This window comes from Protopterus annectens, chromosome 16.part0 (genome assembly GCF_019279795.1).
Source record: "Protopterus annectens isolate FY-2018-M chromosome 16.part0, PAN1.0, whole genome shotgun sequence".
Lineage (NCBI taxonomy): Eukaryota > Metazoa > Chordata > Ceratodontiformes > Protopteridae > Protopterus > Protopterus annectens.
The window spans coordinates 725234533-725256163 of NC_056750.1; the positions used below are offsets into that span (position 1 = coordinate 725234533).

At 37.7% G+C, this 21631-nt stretch overlaps 1 protein-coding gene across 4 annotated transcripts in view; it reads left to right on the forward strand.

Annotated features, from left to right (window-relative positions):
- BRINP1 (BMP/retinoic acid inducible neural specific 1) overlaps positions 1–21631 on the forward strand; it is a 1471690-nt gene that overhangs the window by 443183 nt on the left and 1006876 nt on the right. The window lies entirely within an intron of this gene.

A 21631-nucleotide genomic window follows, 5' to 3' on the forward strand; every position in this document is an offset into this window, starting at 1 on the left:
GCCATCTCTGAAAGACTATCTGTGCCTTCATGCTTTACAAGCATCCACCTCTCCCCTTGTTAATCACTTTGGTCACCTCTTCCTATGTTTTATTCAGTCTAAGCCAGATAATGGATTCAGTGATATCTGACCCCTCCTTGTCTGCACACCTAACCTTCTTTAGCATTAAGTCTACAATCAGCAAAACTCTTTTTCATCCCTTGCTCTCCTCCACTTTGTTTGTAGACCCCATACCACTGCATAGTCTATCTCTAACATTTCCACCCCCACCTAGTGCATTATCAGACTAGTCTCAGTGTCTGTACTGGCTTGCTGCCTGTATGAGCTGTATGGAATCTCTTCCTCATCTCTAAGATTTTCTTCATTTAACACATTTCCAGTGTTCTGTTCTTTCTGCCAAGGACATCTGACATCTGCCTGTCTCTGCCACTTCCCCTGCTGTTCATTCTGTGTTGTTGGTTCATGCCCAGCAGTTTCTGGCTTTCTCTCTCGAATTATTGTTTACCCATGTATTCTTATCCTTAACCCAATATCATTATTGCATCTCCCATTTGCTCCTCTTGCTTCCTCTGTCCTACCCCATCTGTCTGTACTCTACTGACAACCTCTGTCTGAATTTTCCTTTCTTCTGCCTTTGATCTTTTATTTTATCCACCATGTCCTGTCAGGAGTCCTCTCCTCTCCAGTCCCACTCTCCCCTTTCTTGGCTGTCTAGCCAGTCAAACTAGCATCTCTAGCTCCATTATTCTTCTGTGAAGTGCCTCCATTCTGCTACAAACTTCACACCTGCCACGGCTTTGGCATTATCTGTAACAATCCTGACCTGAGCAAGGCCACATTGCTGTTTAAGCAGAAGATGACTGTCTTTAGAGCATAGCTGGCCTTAGGTATAGGCCAACTAGGCGGCCGCTTAGAGTATCACTGTAGCAGGGCTGCTTTTCCAGTGCTTATTTATTAGTTTGCAGTAAAGAAAAAATATGTTGAATAAATACAGGAAAAACTGAAGAGTAAGACAAACTGAGAGGAAAAAGTAAGAAAAAAGTAATCAGGATGGTGTAGGTAGACCATGATGGGGGCTCCTGGTGGTGTGGGGGGTGCTATGCAGACCTTTTGCCTAGGGCACCAGTTGACCAAAAGCCACCCCTGCTTTAGAGGATGAAGAAATGCCATATGAAGTTAAATAGAACAGAAATATAAGCAGCAGTGAGACAGAAACAAACAAAAAAAGAAAGATGACAATGCAATTAGTCTGACACAGGGGGATCATGCAAACCTGCAGTACGGTAGAATTTCTTTGAGGGTCAGTTAAAACAAAGCTTTGTTTCAGAATGTATAGATGTCTGCAGTTTGTGCTATATAGGCAAAAGTTAGACAAAAGCAGTGATGATTTTTTGACTACAACCTGTACATTGGAACTGAACTGTTAGTTTTTTGATGCAATGTTTAAAGAGCATCTGCTTGACTCGGTCATTGCTTGACCCCCTTGTCATGCATTTAAAAAATCATCTCTGTAGCAAACTAAAAGATTTGTTTGTAGTGCTCACTGAAGGTTGAAAATCTGAAGCTTTATCCACAAGAAAAAAGCAGTTATAGCTGACTTGGCCTTCATCAGAGAGTATACATGTTATGACCAGACATGTGCCACTTACTATAAACCATGTCCTTGCCTTACATATAAGAATAAATGCCCTGCATGTAGTAAGAAGGGATACTGGCCAAATACTCTAAAGGAAACAGATGAACGTGACTTTTGCAAGCCAGTCTTGACAGCGGTACAAGAAGATCCAAATGGATCCTGACCCCCAGGAAAGGAACATGAAAAGATGTGAGTCACATAAACTTGCTGTGAACAGTGCTGTGCATAGTGAGGACAGTGATTACCAGCAGCATTTGTATTCCATTACAGTTAGTGCACATTGCATGCAGCGAGTGGATCTTGCATCAAGCCAACCTTGCACACACAACCTTGGAAACTAAACCAACTCATTTGAAAGGACATGGGTATATTCTTTGCCTAAAATTGGTTTATGAGCCTTCGGAAATATGCTTTCAGTGTGCATATTCCAGCAAAAGTATGGATCTTCAGCAGATGCCCTAGGATACTTGCAGACGATGCCGTAAATAAAACTGATGTCAAACTGTTTGAAATTCCTTGCTTTGGAGCAGTGCCTCTTGCATGCCACTAGGGGAGCTGTGGTAGGAGAGATGCTAACGTTACAGAACCAGCTGTAATTAGTTTACTCACAAGTAGTCTGTTACAACTCTGAGGGCGGCCACTGTGGTGCAGCAGTTAGCATTGCCACCTCACAGCAAGAGGTTCTTTGGTTTGATTCTCGGCTGGGGTGCCTTCTATGCAGAGTCTGCATGTCCTCCCTGTGGTCGCATTGGTTTCCTCCAGGTGCTCCGTTTTCCTCCCACATCCCAAAAGATATGCAGTAGGTGGATTGGACACTCTAAATTGGCCCTAGGTGTGAGTGTACATGTGCCTTCTGTGGAAGGTTGGGCGCCGGGCTGGCAACTTGACACTGTAAAACTCCACTGCCAATCATGAGCGGACAGATGATCTGCTGTGGCGACCCCTAACCAGGAAAAGCCAAAAGAAGAAGTCTGTCACAGCTCTGCACAATTAATGATTATGCAGTACTAACCTCACACATGTTAAAGGATGTAAAAGCATAGGCAAAACAATTCTTGAAAATCTGTCTTCATATCTGAACAATAGGTGGCCAATCCAGACAAGTTTGACAAGACTTGTAGCTGCACTTATATCATACCTCTCAAGTGTACAGATTTTTGCAGAATGTTCTGATTTTTGCCACATATTTTTGGTCTGTTTTACATAAAATTCTGTTTTTTTTTTTCTGGCAAATTAGTGGCGAATCATTAAAGACTGAAGTTAAAAAATAATGACAGACATTTGAATTTCATACTTCTTACCATTCAGAAAGTTCATGCTAATGAAAAAGCTGTTATTCTATTTTGTAAGAGCAATATTTAAAAATTGACCCTATTTTTAGGACTTTGTCCCACGCTTATTTGTAGCTTTGTCCAGATTTCTTACTCTAAGAGGTTAAGAAGTATGTACTTATTCAGAAGTAAGATGCCAGACGATTCATTGATTGACCTTCTGTTGTAATGTAGCATAGGAAATCTCTCAACAGAATGATGGCATTTTAAATGAAGGCCAGAGCTGTGAGTCAAAGTCACCCAAATTATTATTGGCAATGGTTTAAAAAGTATTTTCCTTTCTTTCCTGTTTTAGTAACCTCTGCAAGTGTGTGTGCGTGTGTGTGTATGTGTGTGTGTGTGTGTGTGTGTGTGTGTGTGTGTGTGTGTGTGTGTGTGTGTGTGTTTGCTTGCTTGCCCGCCCGCTCATGTATATATGAATTTACACAAGCACATTTTTGGGAGGATGTGGATTGGCCTCCACATGGAGGGAAGTCCAGCCCTCCTGCAAAAAAAATAAATAAAAGTGTGTCTTCAAAATTTGCTAAGAGTAGTAAGTTTTTGCTTTAGATAGAATTTTTGTTGATCTATCAACATGAAGCTGCAACACACACACATAGCCTGCACTACAAAATTAACAATAAATAGCTGGATCAATATGCATCTATCCTAACGTACTCCGTTTCTGGAATAGGCTCTTATCTAAAAAGCAAAAAACTTTCTGGAAATGATTGATTAGTCTAGATGACTGGATGGGTGTTTGCAAATTTTTGCTTGTGATATATAAGAAAATCTTATTAATGGTTAACCAAATTAATTTACAAAACATTTTTGTATGCTGTGACTAAGCTTCTTGATGATCTCCATTGGTGCAAACTTGGCAAGAAAGTAAGCATCTTTGAGAAACTGCAGTTAGAACTGAACTGCCCTCCAGGAGACAGGAAAACATGCTTATAGGTTCATAGGTTCATACTAGGCTATCTGCCGTAGGGCATTTATAAGCCTAGCCAGAGTGTGTATGGCTTTCACCACCCATATTAAATTGATTTTGCTATTCCCTTTTTCAAAGTTAGTATACTGTGCCTCTGTCTAACAGTGACACAGAAGTGATACCCGGGGTAAACCTATGATCTCCAATCCACTCATCAAGATTCCTCTTGAAGAGAGTCAATGAGGGACTCTGCCTAACCTGGACTGGGATTTTATTCCAGAGTGAAGGGAGCCTCTGGGTTATGAATCTGTCCCTCCAGCATGTCCTATTTATTTCAGTGCTGAGGTTCAAGTCCCTCGAGCGCGTAGCTCGATGGGATTTGGATTTTCTGAGGTGCAGCATGTCCATTAATTCCGGGTTGGACATGGCTTTATAAGTCAGGCACAGATCGCCTCTGAGCAGGCGGTATGCCACTGAGTAGAGCTGGAGTTTCTTTAACCGGGCAGCATACGGCATCTGTTTGAGCCCCTTGATCCTCTTGGTGAGGTACTTTTGGGGTCTTTCCAGTTGCTGCAGGTGTCTGGTAAGGTACATCCCAAAAGGGGCATTGTACTCAATTATGGGCCTGATGAGGGATGAATAAAGAGGCACAATGACCTCCCCTGATCTAGATGTGAATCCCTTCATGATTAGGTGGGCTATATAAAATGTTTTTCTAACCACTTTGGCCACGTGGTTGTCAAATGAGAGATTGCTATCAACTTGGGTCCCCAGATCCCTAATTACTTCTTCTGTACTTAATGGATTACCACCTATGTGGTAATTTGTGGGCACTTTGTTTTTGCCAAAGGGAATGACTATACACTTTTTGGCGTTTAGCTTGAGGCCATGGCTCTGGCACCAGTTGTCTGTTTCTATGAGGCCATTTTGGAGGATGCTTGTGTCAGCTGGAGAGTCTATTATGGCGCCCAGTTTGCAGTCATCTGCGAACTTGGTCAGCCACAGTCCTTCCATGTTGGCCTGTACCTCCGAGAAATATATACCGAACAAGAAAGGTCCCAGGACTGAGCCTTGTGGGACGCCACTTGTAACTGGTTTGGAGTCTGACATGGCTCCAGCTATTCTAACCATGTGGGTTCTGTCCTTGAGCCAGTTTGCAACCCATCTAGTGACATAGGGGTTTATATTTAAGCTGGTGAGCTTATCTATAATGCCCGAGTGGGGTATTGTATCGAAGGCATGATACCAAATCAAATACGTTGAAGTATTGTGTGTCAACAAAAGTAGTTGTTGATGAATGGCAACTTAATCACGTGTGTGTGTGTGGGAGGGGGTATATATAATCTATAGTGGAAATTATTGCAGCTGAAACCAGCAGTCTTTACACAATTTATTTTACGTGCAAATAAGGCAGATTCCTCCAAAGTCATACAGTTAAAAATACAGCAAAAATTTTTGGCTCAGTATTGTACTGCTGAGAAACTGCCTCTGTTGGAACCTCTTATCTCTGGATTCCTCAGGAAGAAATAGTTTCAAAGTTCTACACTAGATCTTTTTTTCACTGTAGTGGATTACCTCTCCCAGAGTTGCTGCTCTGATCACCTAGTCCCTTTTTTAGTTATGTAAGCCTAAAGATGTTGTGTGTTTTGCCAAATATCACACAAGATTTAACCCCCACTTCCTGAGGGAAAAACATGTCAGGATGGGAATGAACTTGTGGATACCCATCCCATCATCAAGGTTAATCTTGAAGGAGATAATATGTAAGCCACTCTAATTAATATACAGGTGCAATTCGGTAAGGAATTTATCCCTCCAACATGTTTTATTTATGTTTAGTGGGGGGGGGGGTTCAAATCCTTGATTCGGGTATTTATATATCCATTCGTCTTATGAATGTACAGGAGATCCATTAGGGTGGAGTCTTTAATGGCATGGAATTCTAAGCATAGATTTCCATGCAGGAGATTAAAGAAATAAGCAGAGAGATAGGGCTTCTAGCCTGTCATCATATTTTTGAACATAAACCTTTGGGGACTTCCTAGTTGCACGACATGCCTGGCTAGTTACATGCCAGTAGGAGCACTGTATTCAATAACTTGTACATTTAGGGCATGGTATACCGGGACATTACATCCTCTTACCTACTGATGCAACCTGGAAGCCAAAGGTGAGGGAACTGTCCACCCAAGTTCTGAGATCCCAGATATCTTTAAGTTGTAGATGAGGGCCATTTCCCAAAGGTGACAATGCTGCACTTTTTGACACAAGCTTGAGCCCATTCTGTGTACACTATTGGTTTGTAAGGATTAGCTATTGCTGAAGTGCTTCTAAAAGTACAGTTTTGTACCTACCATAAATGTAGATGTTCGAGTGCTCATACAGCTGCAGTCACTACAGATGAGCCATCCTGCCGCCAGGCGGGTCCCCGGTCGGCCGAACTCCAAAGTCCAGGTCAGTTCTGTCTTACGTTAACACAGAAAAAGATTGTTTTCTATATATCTGCATGGAAAACAGAATTTAAATTTTACTGTAAAGTAAACTTCACAACTTGCTGTTGAAGATCTTAACATTAAGTGTACAAATAAAATGAGAACAATAAAATGTTCAGTAAATTAGATGCAAAAGTAGGATATTGGTCAATACTTCTTAATGAAGAATCGCAGTTTCTCACAAGGTATTTAATTCCTTTTGGTCATTACTGTTAAAATTATTGTTAACATTTTTATTAAAGTGATTTGTGTAGATATCATTTGTGTACTTCTCGTATTAATTTTATTTTTGGTTTTGCTTTTTCAAGCAGTGTGGGTTTTTGGGTTCCGTTGTTGATTTCACTGTTAAAATCCTTGTCATTTGTGTCAAGTGTTTTTGAGGGCCTTTACCAAACCATCATGAATCAATTTATTCAAGGTCTCCATAGTTCAGTTGGCATAGCTAATGATGTGACTTGCCAAGAAGACAAGGCTGGTGGACAGAGCTGCCAAAACAGTTTCAAAGTACCACGCAAAAAAAAAAAAAAATTGCATTATTCATTAGTGATTGTAGTCATAAATCAAATAAAATCAGTGGCATTCTAAAAAAGCCATTTCCTCAAAATAAAGGCACATATTCGTAGGAATGAAGAACTATTTATCTCAAAACATATCAAAGTCTGAGGGCAAAACATAGGCCCTACACGATCTGCTGAGAAATGAAGAATGCTAGATTCGGGGCACCGAATACCAGGCACACTGAAAAAATTAATTGATTACTGTGGATGCCTTTTTAAGTGTTATGAACAAAAGTAAGTTGTTGTTTTGTCAATAGATCATATCTGGAAAGGCTTAAATGTAGACTTTTCCAAGTTGACAGGCCGATTGCCTCTAACTGTAAAACACAGTAATGTAAGGTGCATTACATTGTTTATGGAATGCCGTCATATTTTACTTAACTTTATGACAAGTCCCAACAGTGAAGTCACTCCATGCAAAACCTGCCAGATTACAGCTATGCTTCTCAGAAAACAAGAATAATTATTTATTTATTTGTATTGATAACCAGTATGGTCTGACTGGCAATCAGAGATGTTCCTTTAAAGTAGCGAAGAGCTTCATTAAAATTAGATCCATCAAAAAGTGAGATTGAAAGTCCAATACAAAATGAATGCAATTTAATGCCCCCACTGATCCCAGGCATTACTGGTAGACATACTTAGATGACTGCCTAACCCATGAAACCATGGCAACATTGAGATGGATGGCATAGTGATGGTACTGAAGTGGAGTGCAAAGACCCAAAAAAAATTATCAACCTTTCCAAGGTGAAGTAAGGTGTACTTCAGTAATAAACTTCAAATGACCGCAAATATAAACACTCAAGGAGTTTATCTGTGAAGGCTTGTAGGAGAGGATAATAGAATTGCCTGCATTTAGTCCTGTTAATTGTCATTCGTATTGATCATTCACTGATGAATTTCCAGTGAATTCAGGAGTTATAATCCAAGGCACACATGTTCATTACTCAGATAATTACTAAAGACATTCTGTAGCAACCATGTTTTTGGCTGTCACTACCTTATTATACACCATCCCAAAAACTGTCAGGGATCAGAATGCTGAAGCAGAGTTCCAATCTGCCCACTCTGTGATGACTGCCTGTGGGCCCCAGTAACACACCCTCAAAGGGACTAGAACCTATAGTATTCTATGACCGGTCCCTAATCATAACTGGTGTAGACTCATACAAGCGATCACATCTTTATGGTGCTCTTACAACTAAATCTTATTACTTCTGTGTTGATCAGTCTGGTCTGGTTTCTTGCATATCTTCCTATCAATGTCACCAAGATGTCTGAATCTTGTATGTTACACTGTCCTGTGCAACAGATATTCCTCACCTGTCGGCAAATATGTCTCGGCACTATGACAACAAAGTAAATTATGATTCATTTAAGAACTGCACCTTATTTGCTTAGGGAGGCCACTCAGTTGAGTAGACTATGCCATATGGTGGACTGCATAAAATTTGACCTCTGTGCTCTACCTCAAACAGCGTATCCACCGCACTGTGAGAAGTATTAATATATTTCAGAAGAAGTCTTCGGGATCTCTTGTGGTTTGTATCAGATCATAGGATCTATAAGCACCTAAATTTAAGTCACATGTCACAGCTAAAGGGTATCCATAAAATATGATTTTCAGAACTGTCCATTAAAATAAAAATCAAAAGTCCATCAAAACTAAAACTGATTTTTTTTCATTAGTGGTACATATCCCATGCATAACCCTGAAGGGAGTCAATTTACTATTGATTACCCATATTATTATCACATACAGGACTGTAAAATCTCAGGAAGTAATGATGCATCATCTTTTAAAGTAACTCATTTTGGAAAAAATAAAAAGATTTCATATAAGTGGAAAAAAATTAGTTCATAGAAGCTGCTTTTGCTAAACTAGATGCCACTGATTGGAAAGAGAGGCCTTTGTTTTGTTTATAAATTTAAAATGGCTTCAGTGAAACTTTCCCTGCATCACTTATGGAGTTAGCTTGCTTATTGTAGCACATCTATGTGCTGTGTACTACGCAACACTGGAATCAAAGAATATAAGTTAAACCAACCCTCTGCACTTGCATCTTTTATCTTCTTTTACTAAAGCTGCTAGAGTAACAGATATGAATGTTTATATGCCCTATTTAAAGCATGGAACAACAGTGCTTTTTTTTCAATCAAAGCATAGGATTTTGTCAGACATTCTGCCTCTAGCAAGCTATAGTTCCAGAGAGAAACTGATGCATTGTATTTATTGTAGAACAGTGTAGTAGGCCTTGCCAAATGACGCAAATGTGTGAAAATGCCATGCACAGAGTATATAAAGAACATTTATAGTGAAGGTGGAATAAATGAACGCTGCTGGTTTAAATCAGATTGTGTGTTTATCATTAAGTGGGTGATACTAGGAGACCTTAGAGTAACTGTCAACCCTGAATATAGATGAATACAATGCTTCTCACCCATGACTTATCTCTTGTGAAAAATTAATGTATCTGTAGAAGGCTATGCTTAGTAGAGAAGACAGCAAGATAACTGCTAGGGTGTTTCGTTTCAAAACTAGTTATACAAAGAGAATAAAAGTGAGCACAGTAATATAATTGCTTTATCATTGGCCCTGTACACATTTGTTGGATCCCAGAGCTATACATTTTTGTATGAAAGCCAGTAACAGGATAAAAACTATTAAAGGATGATTTGAATGAATGCAGCTTAAATGAGTAGACTGCTTGTCTGAAAACTTTGACTACTCTTAATTATTTATTAACAGATGTTAAATATGAAAGGGACAGTTTTAAAAAGTACTTAAGCACCATGGCTTTCCATATTAGTTGACACTAATTGACTAATAAACGATTGCTTTTCGCTAATGCAGTATGGGTATATATATATATATATATATATATATATATATATATATAGATATATATTCAAAGAAGGAGCGTTCTTTTCACTGCCAAAACACGTTGTTCAGGTTAACCATATGAATATTCTTCATTTGCATCTGCTAATATATTTCTATGTAGACACGACCTCTGCAATGTTTTAATAATTTAGTACTGAGTAATTAAATGTGTTCTGTGTTATGTATTCTGTATACATTTAGAGTACTCCTGTTATAAAGACTTATCTGTTCTATTGAGCAGTTACGTCAGGTGGCTTGCTGGTGTAGAACTTGGTATTACTTTCTGACACTTCTTGGTTCTCTGCTTTGGTGTCTGGTTGGGGAACCTTTTGTACAGTGTATGCATATCCTGTGAACAAACAGGGCTTTTCGAACATGCTTCAGTTTCCTCCCACATCTCAAATACTTGCCATAGATGAATAGGCGATTGTCCAGACTGCCTGTCCGGTGGTTGCATGGTGGAAAGGATGAGTTCTCCGCCTTATGCTTGTTGAAAGGTATGACGGGCTGCATCTCTTCCACAAACAAGAATAGAATAACATTGGTATAAAAAGGGAGTGAATTAATGAAGTCCCAAGTGTAATGCAACAAGCATGCCATTTCCACATCCTTTTAATTTTTTTTAGTTAAAATACTAACAATGTAGTTTCATTAAGAAAAGTAGACCATAGCCATGAATGCAGTGTGTTCAAATGGGACCTAAAAAAAAAGAAGAAAAAATTACAAAAAGTTAATACAATGGTGTTTCTTTAACAAACCATAGTATCTTACCGTAGCGCACCCTGACCTGTCTCTTTGCTTCTTATCTTTCTAGATCTCTCAAAGTACATACACATTGTATATACTGCAGCTGTGCACACAGAAACTGCTCACATGCATACTGAAAATTCTGAAGTAGTAGCTAAAGGATTTATTATAATGCTTGTTAATGTTTAGTCTTGTTAAACTGTCATTTCTGTTTGAGTTTTGTCTGAAAATCATCAATATAATGTTTGACTAGCCCACCTACCCTGTTAACTAATTTTTACAAATATATAACTTGCAAAGGAACATTTTGCAAAGACGGTTTCATGATACAACCAGGCATGTGTATGCATAGAAAAGGCAGCACTAAACCACAGTAAATGTGTGTCATACTGTGCAGTTAGGGCGGAAGAGAATGCTGTTGATAAATTAATTATTCAGTCATTGTGTAATACTGATTAATGCAAATATGAACAATTCTCATATTATATAGTCAGCAGTATTGTGCAGCTGTTTCTTTATCATTTCTACAGGCAAATAATTGATTCATATGTGAGCCTGGGAGCCATTCCCTACATCCTTGTTAAAGAATTAGGAACCATAAAGAAGCACTGCAGATATCTCCCAGTTTAAATGTAATGTCACTATAGTCTAGATGTACACTCAGTAGTGAACATTATCATTTTTAAGATTAAATATGAATTACTAGATAATTTACAGGAATAACGACATGAAAATAGGAATGTTTTTTAATGTTTCTTTGCTCTTTGTGTGCTCAGTGAGTACAAGCTTGGAAGCCACACTAAGAACACTTATTTTTGTCATTAAAACATTCTCAAGCATCAGACATCAGATATCTTTGCAAAAATCTAATTGGTATTTGCTTCCAGCGATGCAAACTTATCACAAGATATAGACACATTTATTGTAGATACACTCTATTGATAACATAAGAATTTTTTTTAATATTTTGTTTGTGTGTGTTTCTGTGTGTGTGCATGCATGCACATGTATTAACCAGGAAAATATATGTTCACTGTTAAGGAATGACACATGATCAATATGCAGTCATGTGACATACTGAACCTTATACAGGATGCAGAAAGAAAGAAAGTGAGTTAAACCCAGAGCTACCACATGAAATGCATTTGGTGTTCATGGCCTTGGTCCTTTGTTCTAAACTGAGCATGGGTATTTTATCACAAAAGAAAGTGAAGCCTTCTTAAGGAGGAAGCAGTCTAGGAAATCAACATGGCTGTTGGTTGTAAAATTTCAAATGCAGCATTATTAAAGAGTTAAACTGTACAAATCAATAATAAATCTTGGAATATTTGGATTTTTTTACAAAGTATTGCTATAACCTGCCTTTTCAAAGGAACAGTTGAAATTTAGATGAGTACTGCAGAAAGATTGCTGCACAGAACGTACATAGATCTAGAATGTATATGTGAAGATCTACAAGAAGAAATAAAATAAAATAAAACGGCTACAACACAGGTATTACACAACTCAGTATAGATTTTTTTATACTGTCAACCCTGAATATAGATGAATACAATGCTTCTCACCCATGACTTATCTCTTGGTTGGTTGTGCCTAAGGTGACAGGGCCATCTGGTCCATGTATTTCAGGCTTGTGTTTTCCTTGATCCTCTGATTGCCCTAGCACTGGTGACACAGGAACCCTTTCTACAGTTATAAAGAATGTGTAGGAAATGAGACTCTTTTGGCAGCAACTTTTTCCTTGCTAGCCTTACATTTTCTGATATGTCTTACAAGGTGCCTTTCATTGTTCCGACTGCTCAGAATGTGAAATGCATATAGTACTGCCATATTTAGTCAAAATCTCAGAATTTCAACAAACATGGGTAGCTTGTTGTCCAAGACAATGCCACAATGGGGAGTGAGTGTTGGGTTTTAGCCCTTTCCTCAATATAGTGCAGTCTCAGAGCTGGTCTATATAATTATCATGGAGAGTAGGGGCTTCGCCCCATACATAAACTTTGTTAAATGTTTTTCGATCATAACCCAGAGACTGCCCATGCTCTGGAATAGACTTCCCATACATGTCAAGCAGAGTACCTCACTGGCCCTCTTCAAGAGAAATTTGATGAGTTGGATGGGAAATAGAAAGATCACCCTGGAGATCACTCCAGTGGCTGTAGTGATGGAGGCACTAGGCAATAAAGTTGGGTGGCATGATGCCAGGGAACTTCTATGGGCTAAGACTTGTAAAGGCTCCAAGGCCATTAGCCTAGTACACACCTATGAACCTATGATTTGTGTGTGTGTGTGTGTGTGTGTGTGTGTGTGTGTGTGTGTGTGTGTGTGTGTGTGTGTGTGTGTGCGTGTGTGCATGTGTGTGTCTGTGTGTGTCTGTATCTTGACATTTTAGGGTTTGATTATTTGTCTAACTGATACAATGATAGGAATCCACTTGGTGATGTCCATGTGGGATGCCATTCAAAATGAAAAACACCCTTCAAGTTGTGCTTATTAGTTCAGCACACAGACAGCAGTCTGCAGTAGTAGAAATACTCCTGGATGACCCCAAGAACCAAAAAACCAAACTGGAAGATGCAGAAAAACAGAGTGAAATTCACACGATGTTAGCATAATAAAAACTTTTAATCCACGCTTTCGTAACCAAACTTCTTCAGAATAAATATTCTGTTAGTATCATTCTGGTGAAAAAGCAATTAACAAAGAAACTAGGCTGGAATTCTGAAAGGATTGTCATGAGTGGGATGCCTTTATGCCAGTAGCTGCCCAGTTACAGGGGCCATCTCTGACTCGTAGACAGGTTTCCCAGAAATGGCAGCACTGGCATGGAGGGAAGTCTTCCTAGCTCTAGCGGATGTTAATAAGGCAAGCTGGGAGCAGTGAATCCTAATTAGCCATGTGCTATTCCCAGAAAATGCATGCAGCTGCTGATCTGTGCTCTTGAATGATTCAGCAAATAGCTTAGCTGCATAAATTACTTCAGTTGGCAGGGAAATGTAATACAGTCAAATGACTGTGGTCACTCACTGACTTCAATGGAAAAAATGCAATGCAGGTAAAATCAATGAAGTTCTTCAGAAACATTCTGTTTGGGTGGGGTGTAAATGTGTTTGTGTGTGTGGAAGTGTTTGTATGTGTCTGTAGGGGCAGGAATGGTGTCATATGAAAGTATGCATGCGTGTCTGTATGTCTGTCTGCCTACCTTGGTGTTCGCAGTAGGGGTTTAGGTAAAGGATCAAGAGTGTGAGTGTGTGGTTGCACTTGTGTGTGTTTTGGAATGTGCATGTCAGTGAATGGGTAACTTCTAGAGTGTGGAGGAGCTGTTTAATGTTGAGTGTTTTGTGTGTGTGTGTGTGTGTGTGTGTGTGTGTGTGTGTGTGTGTGTGTGTGTGTGTGTGTGTGTGTGTGTGTGTTGGGAATATGCCTGGGAGTGTGCTTATGTGTTCATGAATGTTTGATTGTCTATGTGAGTATTGGGGGGTGGCTGCCTGTCCCAGCATGATGCCTGGGCCACCAGTGTTAATTCTATCTCCGTCACAAGTCTGAAAGCTGTAGTGGTAAAAGACATGTTAACAATCTGATAATAAAGTCTTCCTCATTGCAGTCAAAGCTGTCTCTGAATTGCATTTACCTCATGTGGGTCAATTTACATTAATTGTACGGATTTGTCTGAATCCTAGGGATAATCTTTCTTTTTTTTTTCACAGAGAGATCTAGTGAAAGAAAAACTATACTTCCTGCCAAAAAAATGCCTATCACATTAACACTAAAGAAAACGTTGATTTGCATTGTAATGCATTCTTCACACAACTCCTGTTCCCCCAGTATATCAGATGAATGGGAGGAACCTGCATTTGTGAGTACATACACCGGACAATCACAATGTTGTCTCCACACTGAACACTAAACAATCATAGATAGTCACAATACAGAAATCGCTAATACTTTGGCAAATAACCACTTGTTTTCTTACAGCTTATTACCAAAATTTGAAGTGACAAACACTTACTAATCTGCCCTTGAACCTAAAGTTCTTAAGATAGGCTGACAATTGCAGACAGAACTTGCATCCACTGTCTCTCTCACCATGAAATAGTAGGCAACATTGCTCTATAAATTTCTTTACAAGGTCTGGAATTAGTCAAGTTTTGACTCATTTCACTCTGCTATCTTTAGGAAGGAACCAAAAGACCTTACCACAGAGAGAATCCTTTTGCTTTAGCTGAAGTCTAAGTAATGTGTTGAGTGCTTGGTTATGATAAGACTCCATTAATAACCACATTTATTTATTCATCATCATTTATTTCATTACATATAAAATGAGTTTTACAGTTTCTTTAATAAGAAACGATATGATTAAAAAGCATTATGAAGGGTAAAATCTGTTTGTAGTGTGTATCTTAACACCCTTTATGTGAAGGATCACACTCATTATTTAGTTTAGCTAATATGAAGAATGCTTTACAAACTCTGTAATGCCAGGCTTGTATTATTTCCATACTAAAAGGATGTAGAAAATATATACATTTTTGGAATGGATTAATGATTTGTGAATTCTCACTAACAATGATATGAATGAATCTAGACGATTTATTTGCTGATCATTCATTAGATTTAAAGCAAAATAGATTTCATAGGCAAAAACATCTTACTTGAAATGTATTTCCATTTTTAATGGTAAAATTGCAGTGCATCAGTGATATTCCATTTTATGTATGCATTATTATGCAGACATTAATATAAAGCTAAACATTTGACTCAATAGAGTATAATGGCATCATAACTGACATGCGAATTAATTGTTTTAGTCATTACATCAACAAATAAGTGCTGAAATTTATTAGGTGATACAGTGCATTGGGTATTTATAACTCCCATCAGGCACAGTACTTTGTGTAGTAAACAGGATGTCTGATTTTGCATAAGGGCGTGTCACACATACCCCACAAAAATGTCTGCAGGCATCCTCTGAATGTCAACAATTATTTTAGCTTCCCTGAATAGAAACGTTAATATTCTCCTATACAGAAGCTAAATGATAGCTTGCACTCCAATGAAAAAAAACACAAAGTCACTCACACTTGAAATAATCAAAGTATGAATTAATGTTACTCTTTGACTATTTACTTGCAACAAGTTCACATACTCACTGACCGCTGTCCTTCTGTATTTAGTCTAAAACTGCATAAAATGAATTCTGAATAGGCTTTCTAAGCACAGGGAATTTCATTCCGTTTGGACCACCTTTGAAATGGACCTTGCCCTTTATTGTGAGACTACACTCACTATTTGAAAATTGCTGCCACGGAAGTATTTTGGGGATTTACTTTCATTTTTTTTTTCATTTCTGTCTCTAGGCAAACATAGCTGCTTATGAAAATCTGCCCATCTTTAGGTAATATTTGCCTAGAGACATTTGCAGATGACAATGAAATGGGAATGATTGCAGATGTGTTTGAAAATAGTAGCCTTTAATTACAGTCCATTACATATTTGGTGTTATTATAATAAGTGTGGAATGGTGCATCTGAAGAAGATAAGCTTTGCCTGTCTCCATAGATAATTATATTTAAGATCACGCATAAAAGGTCATGAACCCTTAAATATCAACTGCATCCCGTACTAATGACATCATAACTTTCAGGTCAAAGGTTATTGACTCACATTGGCACACAGCAGCTATTCCATATCATTACTACTAATATTTGCAAATTTTTACAAACCATTTCTACGAAACATCAAACGTGTATTGATTATTCATAACAGTATATAGAATCAATCTCAAATGGCTATGGTTTTAGAACATCCTGGATCAGTACACTGTGCTTTCTCACTAAAATAAGTTAATACATTTACTGTTTGCTGTAGCATGTTTTATTTTTTGGTTCTGTCTGATTTTCATATATGGCAGACTGCAATAACTAGCATGGTCAAAAGAACCACTTTCTTCATACTATAAAGATAGTTCTCTCAATCATTGCTCATATTTCTTGTCTAAATGTATCCTATATGACCACTGTCTCTCATATGTATGTATGTATGTATATATATATATATATATATATATATATATATACACACACACACACACACACACACATATATAAATATATATTTGTCTCTCTATACATATGGGTCCCCTTCAGAAGATCGACTCATCAGAATATCGAACTTATATGGTCAAGACCATATGTTGAACTTTCTGAAAAGATGAATTATTTGTATGGAGATCGCAGTACAGTGGCAATTGGGGACTTTATCATTTTCCCCACTGTAGTGCAATCTCAGTGTTTGTGGGGTGCAGCGTGGCTTGTCCCTCTGCAAAAATATAGGTTTTGATTGTTTTGCTGTTTTAAACCTTTGAGAAAGTCGAACACATGGTCTTGACCAACATCAAAGCCCCAAAGCTTTAGACTATCACTCAATGACTGCTTACATGTCTGAAATAATTTTTCACATTTTACAGTAATCGGTTTACTGGCTTTTTTTTTTTCCATTCATGTATTCCTAAATATGTGTACAAGTCTGGGACAGCAGAATTAAATGTTTCAAGCTTATTTGTAAGATTGGTTGAAAGCTCTATGTTTATTATAATTCTGACTGAAAAAAAATTGAGCTCTAGGAATGCCTGTCTACTATAGCTTGTAATTTCAGGCAAAGATGTTTAGCAGACAATTGGCGTAAGAAACATCATACAGGAACACTAATTTTAGGTGATGGAAGACAAGGTCTGACAGTCTGGTAGGAAGAAAGAGACTAATTTTGTCTTATACATATATAAAACTTAATAAATACAGTAGCACACACATGAACACACATACACACACACACACACACACACACACACACACACACACACACACACACACACACACACACACATCATCATCGTGACTGAAGAAGTAGCAGACTAACATATTTATTGTAGCAAACATGCAAAAAGATTCAGGAAATCAGTCCAGGAAGTGTTTTCTAAGTAACTTTTTAAGACAGCATTATTAAAATCTAAAAGATGTATGATTTCTCATGTATCAGCCAAATGACCTGCCACAGAACAATCATTTATTCTATAGGCTGTTTAAATGCTCCGTTCACTTTCGGTATTGTCTTTATAAGAATAATGTTTGATTCATGTAAGAAATAATGATCTCTCGTACAAAGCTACATCCACTTTTTATATACTTTTTTTTGATCATTGTATCAAAATTCAGAGAACGTCAGTTTAATATGAATGCATGCAAATATATTAGGGAAAGCTGGATATCTAAATCATGTATCTTCTGACAGTTGCAACCACATCAAATATGCTTTCCTGTCAGAGGAATGATAATGAACTTAACATTTCTGGGCATTTTATAAATACATCCCCTTCTTGGGAACTCGGGTGCCTTTAAAAGAAAATATTTTCATTGCACCTATTGTTTTTCTTTTTTTTTTGTATTTCTCTCCTGAAAGTTATTGAGTTTCATTCCTTACCTATGAAAATGTGAAAGAGAATGTCTAGAAAGTGCATGTTAGATGATCATGTTATTAAGGAAATAATTACATTTACATTTGAAAAATATCAAAGCCCTAAAGCTTTAGACTATGACTCAGAGGCTGCTTATATGTCTGAAATAATTTTTCAAGATTTACAGTAATTAGTTTACTATCTTTTTCTCCATTCATGTATTCCTGAATATGTGTACAAGTCTGGGACAGATTTAAATGTTTCAGGCTTATTACTTTTTTGTAAGGCGGTTGGCAGCTCTAGTGTTTATTATAATACTGACTGAAAAAATGGGGACTGTAGGGATGCCTATTGACTGTAGCTTGTAGTTTCAGACAAGGATGTGTAACAGACAGTTGGCAAAAGAAGCATCATATAGGAACAGTGATCATATGTGATGGAAGAACAGGTCTGACAGTCTGGTAAAAGAAAGAGACTAATTATTCTGGCTTAACCCTTAGAGCAAAATGTTGCAAAAGTTAATATTCTTATCACATTATCGATTTTTTTTTCCTATTTTGTCACATTTGTGATTCTGCCACTGCTGTTCTGAAGAGATCTGGCCATGGAAGTAGGAAAGGAAAAAACATAAATCGGGGGTACATGACAACCTGTAAATAAACTCATTGAAATGGTAGTCACACAGAATTATCCTCTGTCATAAAAGAGAAATAAGTTTTTCTGGAGATATAGTCCCCATAATCACCGAATGAAGGACTTTCTACCACTCTTTACATATATAAACTACTTAAGACAGCAGCAATCTGTGAGAAAGCAACTAAATCTTTGTAGGTTCCTTCTCAATGAGGTCACTTTATGGTGAGGTAAGGTGTCGTTTTAATCATAGCTGTGACATCATAAAACTACAAAATATTGCTTTGTAGTTATTTTGCTTTGTGCTCTGCATGCAAGGCTTTGTTGTGCATGCTCTATCTTTCACCTTAAGGTCTGTCATACTGCCTGGTTTGGATACCAGAAATGACTAGCACGTTTTGTCTGAAATCTGACTTCTCTTCTCTCCAAATCTGTATTTTATAGTTAACTAGTTTGTCAAATATAAAATCAGATCTTCCCATTAGCTAATCAGAGCTCACTGTAACAGGCCGATGCCTGCAATCTGAGCTTCCTATTTATTTAACCAAGCTTATTGTATTCATTTCATATCTGATGTCCAAAATCTGTTTCCCCTCTGAAAACCCATGCTCACTGTAGCTAAAGTGCATGACCTCCGCAGCCTCAGTTTCTTTCTTAATGCTAATATTTAATTTTATTTTTGTGGGTCTGCAGAACTGGCCATTGGTTCTTCCTTCCTGCACAATACGCCTTAACTGTCTTTTTTTCCTCTGTAGAGCCAAGAATCAGGTGCCAGTGAGATGACCAGTCTCCTAACTCTGAATACCTAATAAATGGCATAATAATTGCCCTTGTGACCTGTGTATTACACAGGTGCACCTACCAGGAAGTTGCATGAGTCCAGCTCATGCCAAGTCTCCCAGAAAAGTGGTTCAGCACTTTGCAGTGTGCACAGTATAGGCTCCTTGCAGCAGGTAATACACTTGCACTTCTGCAATTGTCAATAAAGCAAGAAACTGTGCTATTACCCATGACCCAGAATGGGTGAGTAAGCACCAGGTACGTACTACCATATTCCCCCATTTACTCCATGCAGTAACTGTTGCTAATCAAACCACAATCATTTAGTGTACAGTCAGGACTTCATTAGTTTACATCATTAAAATGGGCACAAATCCATGTTTGTTTTGTGACAGTGACCATGAAATTGTCCTTTTCCTGCATATCAAATCATTATGCCAGAGGACTGAAATCTGTCTTGTCTATAAAAAAAAAAGTCACTCATATATACTTTTACTAGTTCAATAGTTCATAGTAGAAAAATATGATATTTTCATCTTATAATGTTATTGACTATATTCACCCTCCAAATAATATATAAATATGGATCAGTAAATCCATTTTCCTAAAATACTCCATACAGATTTCTGTACTTTTGTACATTAATGAATCATGCATTTGACATAGTAAAACATTTCTGTGGAGTATTTCTGTCAGATGATTTTTGTGAATGCTAGAAGTCCACAGAATGGCTATTTTTTAAATATTTGTTGCATATATCGAGCATGTTGTATTTGCATTCCGAAGTACTGACAAATTGCAGTATCAAACTGTACTTCTGCAGCAGAAAGCATATTTGGGTCTGACTATGAAATTATTTCTGTTAATGAAATTGTACTATAAAGGATGTCTGTGCTCCTGAAATATGACCACGTGATGACTCTTTTCGAAAATTAAATATTTAACAATTGTTAATAAGTTAAGTGCACTGCTTTCCCTAGTAATATGTTTGCAGTGAATTTCATGACTTTCCTGTAGGTGTTACTTCTTATTATTTGAATTATATTTTAAACATATGATTCTAACTCTGTAGCTGAAATGCAGTGATGTCATTAACGCACTCTTCAGTTTTTGTGTCAGCAATATCTGCCATTTATTTTGTTGTAGTTCTAAAGTATTTGTCAACATTTGATGAGATGTCATTATGAATAGAGAATATATCCTCATACAACAGACACTTTCTGATATAATGTTTGAAAATCTGCATCAGAAAGATTTTTAGAATCTTTCGTAAGTCTTATGGTTGTATTTTCTGACAACACATATAAATAATTGCTCAGGGTAGAAAAAAAATCTGATTCTAGCTATAAAATTTCAATTGGATCAAATTAAAACATTTCTACTTTTGATTATGAAAGCATATTATACATGCATGATGAAATATTGATGCAAAAACTATACATATATATATATATATATATATATATATATATATATATATATATATATATATATATAAACACGCACACATATACACATATATATGCCTATATTGAACAGAGGGGATGAGGAACTGATGAGTAGGTATGGTGTTAAGCAAAGGAATGCAGAAGGTCAGATGGTAGTGGATTTTGCGAAAAGGATGGACATGGCTGTGGTGAATACGTATTTTAACAAGAGGGAGGAGCATAAAGTGACATACAAGAGTGGAGGAAGATGCACATAGGTTGATTATATCTTATATAGGAGGGCCAGTTTGAAGGAGATTGGAGACTGTAAAGTGGTGACTGGGGAAAGTGTAGATTGGCAGCATAGGATGGTGGTTTGTAGGATGATGTTGGTGAGCAAGAAGAGGAGGAGGAGTGTGAGGGCAGCACCAAGGATCAAATGGTGGAAATTGAAAAAGGGTAATTGTGAGGTGGAGTTCAGGGAAGAGTTAAGACAGGCACTGGGTGGCAGTAAAGAGTTACCAAATAGCTGGATAACTACAGCAGAGCTAGTAAGGGAGACTGCTAGAAAGGTGCTTGGGATGACATCTGGACAGAGGAAGGATGACAAGGAGACATGGTGGTGGAATGAGGAAGTACAGGAGACTATACAGAGAAATAGGGTGGCAAAGAAGAAGTGGGATTGTCAGAGAGGTGAAGAAAGTAGACAGGAGTATAAGGAGATGAGGTGCATGTCAAAGAAAGAGGTGGTGAAGGCTAAGGATAAGGCATATGAAGAGTT